This window comes from Rhagoletis pomonella, unplaced genomic scaffold (assembly GCF_013731165.1).
Source record: "Rhagoletis pomonella isolate Grant_MI unplaced genomic scaffold, Rhpom_1.0 Rhpom_scaffold_00003, whole genome shotgun sequence".
Lineage (NCBI taxonomy): Eukaryota > Metazoa > Arthropoda > Insecta > Diptera > Tephritidae > Rhagoletis > Rhagoletis pomonella.
Genome location: NW_023458557.1, coordinates 98,958,327 through 98,968,825, shown reverse-complemented (window position 1 = coordinate 98,968,825; position 10,499 = coordinate 98,958,327). Strand labels below are relative to the sequence as shown.

Sequence of the window (10,499 nt, the reverse complement as noted above, 5' to 3'; positions counted from 1 at the left end):
TCTCATTCATTGCTGTCCATCATACTAGTTGTTCGCAGAACAATACAGGTTTCACAGTCGCATTGAATGCCCAATGGGTTAGATTGGATGACCGGTCCCACGTATTGCTCAGCATATTTTTATATGTATAAAGAGCGACATACGCCGTTTTCATCCTCTCCTCCACATTTGCATTGTATTTTTTATTTTATTTTTTTATTGTTTGCACTTCCAGGTATTTCGTGGATTTTAAGGATTTTCGGAATTTTTCCGTCTGTATTTCCTACTAGGACAACTGCTTATGTTGGTGACACCTAGCGACTGCGAGTTGCTAACTCTTCTAATTATTACTGGACAACCTTTGGCAAATAGCTATTAATGTCTCGCAGTGGCTCTCAAAGCTCGCTGTATAGACAAGCCGGCAACCGACTGTCCATGACACAGTTTGAAAGCTAGTGATAGGTACACTGGTAGCAAAACTGCTCTTTTGGGATCAAAATACAATACCGAAATCGGTTAGGGACTAAAATATAAATGATTTTATTAATTTAGTATACAAATTACAAATATACAGCAATATACGTTCTCTGTTTGACAGTTTCCACGCTGATTCGTTCTTGGACCTTCTCTATAAATATACGTTCTCTGGGTCCTCTATAAATATACGTTCTCTGTAAATATACGTTCTCTGCTACCGGTGGTACAGGGTGAGAACCCGTGTGTATCACCCTGTACATTCGGTAGTCCATTCCAGTGAATTCCGCTAGCAAGCGAAATGTGCGCTCATATGGTGCTGTGTATGTTCGGTTTCGATAAAGAAAAAAGTCAACTAATTTGACGTTCCTCTTTGACCCCAAAGCAACCAGGCGATAAATGTACGCTGATAACGGAAACGCTGAAAATCGTATAAAAATTCTCTGCCGCCGTTACGAGACAAAACGTCAGTTGAGAAACAAATGGCGGATCGATTGTAAGCAAAAGCGGATCAAGTGGATGCTGAACTTAATGGAATTTTCGGGCAGTGCAAAAACATATCCACAGAGTGAAAAATTAGTAAATTCTAATTAAAAACATGAAATTAAGTAGGTATCAAATTTATAGTGCACAATTTCCGTTGAAAACTCAATGGCGAGTAGTGAAAATTTTCGCAAAAAATGTGAACATCGGGGCAGAGGTGTAGATGGCTGTAAAATTGCATAAAGTGCAAACGGATAATGGAAAAATATGTGATACTTGTGGATGACGAACAATGGAATAGAATTTATGCTAAGTTGGTTGGAGATTAGCCAGTGGGGGGTCTTTTGGAAATCTTAGGGCTAAGCAAAAAAGCAAGAATACAACATTTGAATGCAGGTTTAAGAATTTCCGGGATTATGAAGATTGGCCCATTTTTAACAAAGGCAAAGACGCACATATGTGTAGAGCGTTGTTTGTTGGGCTACTGGCTGCCCTAGCAGAACAAATTTTCTAATAAATTACATATTTCGCTAAAACAAGGTCCAGCGAACTCACTTTTTCTTTAAAACGAAATTAAATAAAAGCATCGACCGAAAATTTGCAAATTAAAATTTTTTCTTCTAGTTGTGTTTCCACCCACTTTCGTATTTCTGCTTTTTCGCGCACACCTTGCTTTGTGCTGCGTCTTCTTCGTCTTTTCATTCATGATTCTTGACTTCTACTTTTTCCCCGCTTTTGTAGCTGTTTTGCTCGTATTTCTCCTTGGCATTCGCCAATTGGATTTTTCAATGTTGCCCAGTCGGTTCTCGAGTATTTTTCGCTAGGCGCCCAACGCAAAAATCTTATCGGGGATTTTTTAATTTTATTTCTTTGCTTTGAGTGCTAAAAATAAAAGTGTAGCGATTATATTACGGAAATAACCACTTAATTATGTATATGCACGAGTAAAACTATGATAGATTTAAAATAATTGTGACAGATTTGCGTTACAGCGGACTTGTGTAGAAATTTCATAAATGAAATGTGTGAAAAGCAGCAATTAAATGCAAAAAATTCTGCATATCCTTAAAGCTTCCAATTTTTATGTGTTTTTATTTGATCCAAGTGCATAAGTTTTCAAAAACGCATATAAAAAGCCGAAAGTATCCGGCTAGTAAAAAACGCATATAAAACGCAACCGCCTACCAGCTGCGTAAACCGTAAACAGTATACAAAGGTGCGGCCTCGTCTGTGCTCGCTACAATAAACACAAAGAAAAGACTGCAAGTCATCAGCTACTACCAGTCGGTCGAGAAGCAACAGCGTTACCCCCGCTCCAATAACACATAAAGGTAAGTTTACTTCGTTACAAATCGGGAAGTGCTCCTTTTATTTCTCGCAGTTCTGCAATATTTTCTTTGCATGGCATTTTCTAGGTAATTAATGTTTTCTTTTGGCGGGAACTTCTTTTCTCCTACATAAGTAATTTGAGTTTGCATCAAATGCCTAACGCATTTATTGGTGTGCAAATATTTAGAAATTGCATGGTTTCGTTACACTGCCACAATGTTGAGTTGAATCTCCTTGATTGGTAGGTTGTTCAGTTGGGTCCTTACATGAGGAGATTTAACAAGCAAATCTTAGTTAAAAACAACCATAGCCTGGTGTAAACGGTCTTTCCACTAATCGCTTTCAACGAAGTTGGTGAGCATCTTTTGATTGAACTAATCGCTTATATTTTTCTTTTGTTTATTTAAAGTTTATATATATTTTTTTTTTACCAAAGTCGAGCACTACCTAACAAGCGTCACATATGTAAATCCACATTTCAAACTTCGTACATAAATTATGAAAATTCAACAAACTTTAACATTTGCACCCGTAATTTTTAAAAATTTGGGTATGCAGTTTATTGCAGTTATTTGTAGGATAAAGTGCAAATTTCTAGACTCTGGAAAATCGCGTTGATTGTGTTGTACATTTTCTTCTTAATAAAATATGCTCGACACCATCAGCAATAAAAATTATTAAAAATCAACGCGATTTTCTAGCGTCTTGAAATTTGCACTTTAGCCTACTAAAATTTTATGAGCAACAAAACTACATAGGTACCCAAAATAAATAAAAAGTTTAAAATTTTTGGGTGCAAATGTTAAAGTTTGTTGAATATTATTAATTTTTGTACGAAGTTTGAAATGGGAATTTATGTGGCGCTGGTTAGGCAAAGTGCCAAACTTTTATAAAAAAGAATATAAACATTAAAATTAGCCAAAACTAGTCAAAATGTCACTTGACTTAATCAGCTGACCGCAAATGTATTTCCAGAAGGAATTATGTATAAAAATATTCGATGCTCCTTGTGGAATGTCTTCCGTAAACGTACATTAATCCACTTTACAGCTGCTGAAACTCTTTTTTTCGCTATTTTACCTAAAAACAAGTTTTGCCAGTTTGCCGATTTCGTATTCCAACGGGCGCTGGGAGCAATAGCGATTTCGTTTCAAGTTTGACATGAAAAAAAAAAAACATAATTTAAAAGCAGTAGGTAAACAATTTGAAGCAAGCAGAAGAAAGCAAAGAACTTGAATATGCCGCAAGCAAAGGAGGGAAAAGTGTGTGATAATGAAAATGAATAAAAATAAAAAAAGAATATAAAATCGCCTTTGTAAATGGAAAGAAAGTGTGCTTGAACTAGTCGTTGCTTACATTATTTGAAGTAGCCGATGTAGCTTCTGAAGCCAGCCAGACCAGATACTTGAGCATCTCAAATGACACACTAACAGCTACTGGCCTGGCTGTAAATTCTAAAGTAGCCTCAGCAGTTACAAAGAAATTTCAATTAAGTCAAACCCAAATAGCAGTCAAGTTGGAAACGTGAATAAAAGTTTAGTATGTACATACATTAGAGTGGTCCAAAATAATAAAGTCGGAATTTTAATGCCGCCACCCCCTAGGATTGTTCTGAACTGAAAATAAATATACCCCTATTTTTTATTTTGAAATCAAAAAATATTTAGGGAGTGCTCACAGCGCTCAAAGTTTTCCATGTATTTTATATGGGGGAAAAAAAAATTTTCGTAAAAATGGTATAAAACTCTTGAAAATCAATATTTTTCAATCGTAAAACTGTGGTTCTCTTCAGGAGACTTCCAAATATTAATATCCAATTGATTATTTAACCATTATTATGATAACGGATTTTTTATTGGTCCCCCCATAGCATTTTCTGGCACCTATAAAATATAATTACCATGAAAAAATGGTTAAAGGAACAATTGGGTATTATTACTGGGAATCTCCTGAAGATAAGCAAGAATTCTACACTATTTTTTTCGAAAAGTTGTTTTTTCCCCATATAAAATACATTGAAAACTTAGAGCGCTTTGAGCACTCCCTAAATTTTTTTCATTTTAAAATTAAAAATAGGGGTATATTTTTTGTCGGTATAGAATAATCCTAGAAGGTGGTAGCATTAAAAATGCTACCTTATTTTTTTACATACATTTTTGGACCACTTTAATGCACATACATGTGCGCATAAGTACATAGCAGATAAATGAATATGTTTTATTGTTATTTTCTTCATTATTTACTGTGCCGTGACATTCAAAAGAAAATTCGCAAAAATAATATCGGTATATAGTATAGAATCGCCTGTTCGTCTCACGAATTCCCAGGCTAAATGGCCCAGACAAAGTGGATGTTACGTCGCCCAGCGACGCTATTCAATGGCATCCTTGACTCGTTCCTTTCAAATGTTGTTGCTGTTGCACCGGCTACTTAGCCCCGCCTAGATTCAAGCTGAGTTGAATTGGCATGTGTGTGCATGTGCGTTTGGTGTCGTGAGGGCAACTTTGCCATTCAGGACATAATTTGGATAAGTCGGGGTATAGTCTGGACGATTAGAATTTAACCGCAGCACACTTTATTCTACAATCCAGGTGGTGATTGTGCTGATCTGTCATATCCTTAGCACCCTATTTGAAAATGATATTGTTTGCCACTCATTTACTAATTTGCATTCATTCTCTAATCTATATGAACCCATGTTTAAAAATTTGTAGAAAACTAAACAAAAAATTCAACAAATTTTCAGCCAAATTTCAAACTTTTTTCGCAAAAGTGTCCACAGTTTTTTAAGTACACAGTTATATAGCCCATTCAGTTTTGGTCCAATAAAGTGGAAGTTTCTAGTGGCTAATAATTATCGTTGATTTTTAATGATTTTTAATTTTTTAATACTAGCATTCTAGAAAATGAATATCTACGCAACTAAAAAGTGCTGCTGTGAGGAATGAGTAACAAAAAAAAATGATAAAATTGCGCTATGTTTATAGCCGCCGTGATTGAATTCAATTTGTTGGAAAAAAAATTTCAATTTCATTTGAAGCTAAAACATCAACAACACAAATCCTAAATCACCAAATCACATTTAATGCGATTTCTAGAGAACCCAACGAAAAGTTACCCGAGTGAACCAAGCCAAGCAAACACCCAGCGGCGCGTCTATTTGCGCAACAATTGCTAGCTTGGGACTAGACAAGTTGCATGAGGCGCTTTACATACATACATTAGTACATGTACATATGTAAGCAGGGGGCGTTTGCACATGCCAGCCATACCATAACCATACATGTGTGCTTCCAGCTGAAATTGCGGCTACCAGCTGATGTCGCGACGACGAACGCGCAGCGGCAGTGCACACAAATATAGGACGGGGACGACGACGCACACGAATTTAATGAGGAATTGAATTCATATTTTTCACTTTATGGAACAGCGTTGAGCTGCGTTGGGTGGCATAACGCGTTTAGTGTGTGTGGGTGCATGCGGCAGATGATGCGAGTGAGGTGAAAAGGGAGGAGCTGCGGTGTACATAATCGAAAAAATTTAAATTTTTTAGCTTATTTGACAGTTGAGGCGTTCAGCGGTGTGGGTGGAGCGGAGCCCTCCTAAAGTGTCTACTTTGTTGTTCTTTTTTTGTGATTTTTCTGGGACGTCTTCTTGTCTTGCCTTTGACTACTCCAGTTTTTGACAATGTGCGTACATATGGTTTATCGAATTCAATACAAAATTGTATAATAGCTGACGGTCTACTTGTCAGTCTCCTTAATGTTTGCCCTGCTCTGTATGGTGTCTTATTTATACTTGACGATTAGACAATTTATGTATGCATGTAGCGATATTCTTCGTCTTAGGGGGTTTGAGAGGTAGGGGCGGATTAATGTGAAATAAGAAAGAACTTACCAAAAATAAGTTGACCAAATTATAAGAAAAAAGCGCACTTAAAACTCCCAGAAAATACGCAAAATCCCCCACGAAAAATTTTGAAAAATCAACGGTAATTTTTAGCGACGTGAAACTGCATGTTCAAAAATTAAAAAAAAAAAAAATCCGTATAAAAAAGTTTTAAGTTTGATTAATTTCTGTGAATTTTGTGCAATCTTTACAACGTTTATTTATGTGGTTTCTGTTGTAGACCGAAGTATATACATATAATTTAAATGAAAATTATTAAAAATAAATTAATAAACATCAGTGGAAAGCAACACAGTTCTGAATTTTGGTGCTATTATTTTGACCGCTACTGTACATGCACCTACAGTGCTGGAAAATAAATACGCATTTGACATTTTAACAAATATATATTAAATATTTTCCTTTTGTTTATTCAATATTTATAATTTTTTCATAAAAGCAAACCATATATGTAAATATATTTCAAACTTTGTGCATATAAAAATTCTGCAAAATACCAATCTAAATTTTCAACTGCTCAATCATATTTTCGAAGTTGCTAAAAAATCGCGTTGATTTTTGATAATTTTTTTCTGACTGTATTACGCATTTTTTCGATACATAAGAAAATGCGAGAAAAAATCAATGCGATTTTTTAGCAACTTAGAAGTTACACTTCATTATACTGGATAATACTTAGTATAATACAGAATTTTCGTAATTTTTGCACAATTTTTGAAATATGAATTTATAATTTTAGATAATGACCTGCTATAAAAAAAATAATAAACAAAAGAAAAGTGACAAAACTTTTTAAAATGTCGCGTTCCTATTTATTTATCCACCACTGTATTTATGTTTTTCCAAAAACAATGTCATTCATTATTTGCCTTGCTACTTTTTATGAATATTTCTCGTCGTTTGCTTACCTATCGCCCTATTATCATGCAGCTCAAATTGCTTTTACCCTTCGGTGAAATAATTACCCCACTGCGTTTTCTTGCAGCTGCGCAACCCACATATTAACACCATTATCATTTTCCACCCTGAGCTTAATTGCTTAGCTTAATTGCTTTTCGTTTTCAACATAGTAGTACTTTCCAACCCTTCAGAGCTGTCTAATACCACATGTCGATTGAGTAAGCCATACGCCCGCCGCCTCCCCCTCCTACCATTGAATAACTTCGTCAGCCAACTTTTTTTTATATTCACTGCTTCTTTTTTTATGCTCCGTTTGGTTTTTACACTTTGCTACTGTGGCTTTGTTTTCTTTACTCCATCTTCTCCCTCCTCAGCAGCGTCTGGAGATATTTTTTTTGTTTGTTGTTTACTTCTTTTGTTACGGTTTTGCTTGATTTCCTTGTCTTTGTAGCTTTGGTGCTGATTTGTTGAGCACTCAATTGTCTGCTCGATGGTTGCACGTTTCTTTGTGCACCGTTTGGTGGGGAAGGGGGGATTGCGAAGTAGGTAGCTAAAGTAAAGAGTATCGGACCTTTGTTGGGTTTCAATTTAAGCCTTTTGATAGATTTTTTTATTCGTTTTCTCGCATTGACCCTTAACGAAATTGGCTTTGCTGTCGCTTTTAGATATTTTTTGTGAACACCTCTCAAGGAGAAAATATTTAAACATTTTGGTGGGGCTAGAAAAATACAAAAAAGCTACTAAAAGAGCTTCGTTCATATGGAAAAAACTGGCGCTTTTTTCATGCAAAAGCTTGCAGAATATAAAAAACTCTGCCATCAAAGCCGCGTAATACTTTTTAAATTGAATAAGTGATTGAATATCTTTCGAAGATATCGTGGAAAATTTGTAAAACTTATCAAATGAATCCGAGTTAAAATTTAGCATGGAACATAAACTAAGATTTGCCCAACTAAGTATTCCAGTTTTATTTACTTATTTAGTCACTTTGCTTTATTTTCCCATGAATGAAAACTTGGCTGTGCGCCCCAGTAAACTTTTGCCACCTAGTTGTAATGAACTGATTTCCCTTTAAGCCCCTTTATGTCTTATTCTGAAGCTAAGTTTCCACGCGCCAGTTTCTTAATTAATCGAGAAACTAAGGTGTAAAATAGCGCAATAAAAAGCCGGCTAAAATCTCATAATTTTTATGTAAAACGTAACACTTGGTAATAACATTCACGCTTTGCAAGTAAAATACAGACAAAAGACGAGCGACCATTAAATGTTTTGCATAATAAATGCATACTTACGTTACCCACGTAGCTAGAGCTTGGCAGTAAATGATTGTGCAACACTATGTACCGTTATAACCATGTGGTATGTAGCATCTAGCAACAACCCACACGCTAAAAACTAGTACCAGAGTTCAAAGACCAAAAAACGTAGAGAAGCTAACAGGGGAAAAACAGTTTGTGTATAAGTATATGTTATGTATTTAAGTGCGTCGGCAGTTGCTGTATATGTATTAAGAGCGCAAAAACTCTCTACTCTGGTTTAGTTATGGATGAAAATACGAGCACGAATAAACAGTCTTTAAGAAATAGTAATGTTTCTGGCTTGAGCCATACTTTTACTCCGCCTAACCCATTCCGGTTGTTACAGAACTGTTCCATATTTTTTACGCCAGAAAGCCATACCCATGGCAAAGCTTTGACCAACAAAACCAGAAAAAGAAAATTATAATAATAACTGATAACTGCTGCCCTCGGTCACAGGGGCAGTTCGGCATTTGTAGTGGGAATGCAGTTAGCATGCCAGCGTCGTCATGCCCTTCTCTTACGGTTCATTTTGATACGCGTTCACGCTTCTGGTTCAAGCTTCTGCCGTGTAATGCCTTGTAATCGCTAGTATCTGCGCTGTTGTTTATGCATTTGTAGGCATCATTTTAAAGTTGTCTACAAAGTTTGGCGTATCTTTCTACTTTTATGTTCTTAGTTGTGAGTTCTGCGGTAGTTCGCTTGCTCGCAGTGCTGAGCAGCGAGTAGTAGTTAGTTCACTCTTCTGATTGCTTGCTTATGTTTCCCTTCTACTTTACTTTACACTTTGTTGTTGTTGTTGTTGTTGTTGTTGTAGCGGCTACAACAACCCCGCCCAGATCGGTTGGTATCTCAGTCGTTGTCAAGTTCCACTAACGGCAACCCTAGGAAGCGTGCAGCTTCTGCGGGGTTTGCCCATAAGGACAAGGTCGTTAGGGATGTCGGGTTTGCCGGGCATGCGAAGAGATGTTTCGAGTCATGTGGGGTCTCTCCGCATGCCGGACATTCATTAGGCACATCCTCATTCAGCCTACTCAGGTAGGAGTTTAACCTGCTGCAGTAGCCGGAGCGAAGTTGTGCAAGTGTGGTGCGCGTCTCCCGAGGCAGATGAAGCTCCGTCTCGTCAATGTCCGGGGGTGGTGTGCCTAGAACGGCATTCACAGGTCTAGAGTCTACATAACTCGAGACTGAGTCCCTGTGAATGCCGCTCAAGGCCTCTCTGTAGGCTGTCGGGTCCAGAGGTTGCTTAATGAACCTCTGGACTTCGTCCGTTAGTTCATATAGATGCCTCCTGACGTGCCTAGGCGAGGGCTCCTCTGCAAGCAGCTGTCTGCACGGGTGGCCACTTCTGTGGGTCCCGATCAGGAACTGCTTGCAGAGCATTATATTGTGCTCCTTTACCGGGAGCATTTGCGCCTCGCCGTGCAGGTGGTGTTCAGGCGTCATCAGGAGGCATCCCGTCGCTGTCCTCAGTGCGGTGTTTTGTGCGGTCTGTAGCTTCGTCCACTGCGTCCTACTAGTCCCAGGCGACCACACTGGCGCTGCGTAGTTCAAAACCGGCCGGCCTATTGCCTTGTATGTTGCCAGCAACGTTTCTTTGTCTTTGCCCCAAGTACTGCCGGCTAGCGACTTGAGGACCTTGTTGCGGCTCTGTACTTTATTGACAATAGCGGTTGAGTGCGCAGAGAAGGAGAGCAGGCTGTCGAAAGTTACTCCGAGTATTTTGGGGTTATTCACCGTCGGAATTGGTGTGTCATCGACGTGAATCCCCAGCGGTAGCCTGACCTCCTTCGTCCAGGTTGTGAACAGGGTCGCGGAGGATTTCGTAGGGGAGAGGGCTAGACACTTTGCAGTGAAGAAGCGAGAAAGTTCGGAGAGATAGCCGTTTACTTTCGAACACAGGTCATCAATTCCATTCCCAGTCGCCATAATCGAGCAATCGTCGGCATAGGAGACAATCGAGACTCCCTCTGGTGGTTGAGGGAGCTTTGAAATATAAAAGTTAAACAGTAGCGGGGAAAGGACACCACCCTGAGGAACCCCCTGTTTTATTTTTCGCTGCTTACTCGTTTTGTCTCTGAACATTACCGACGAATGTCGACCACTCAGATAATTTGCCGACCACCG

General features: G+C 38.1%; 1 protein-coding gene across 8 annotated transcripts in view; it reads left to right on the top strand.

Moving 5' to 3' along the window:
• Positions 1-885: 885 nt before the first annotated feature.
• LOC118735943 (protein FAM102B) overlaps positions 886-10,499 on the top strand; it is a 138,995-nt gene continuing 129,381 nt past the window's right edge. For 4 of the 8 annotated variants that reach the window (XM_036465998.1, XM_036465996.1, XM_036465994.1 and 1 more), the window contains exon 1: positions 911-2,267. The gene's annotated coding sequence lies outside the window, so the exon portion shown is untranslated. Of the gene's footprint in view, positions 2,268-10,499 lie in introns of all 8 variants that reach the window. The other 4 variants (XM_036465991.1, XM_036465993.1, XM_036465992.1 and 1 more) reach the window with 4 other exon arrangements.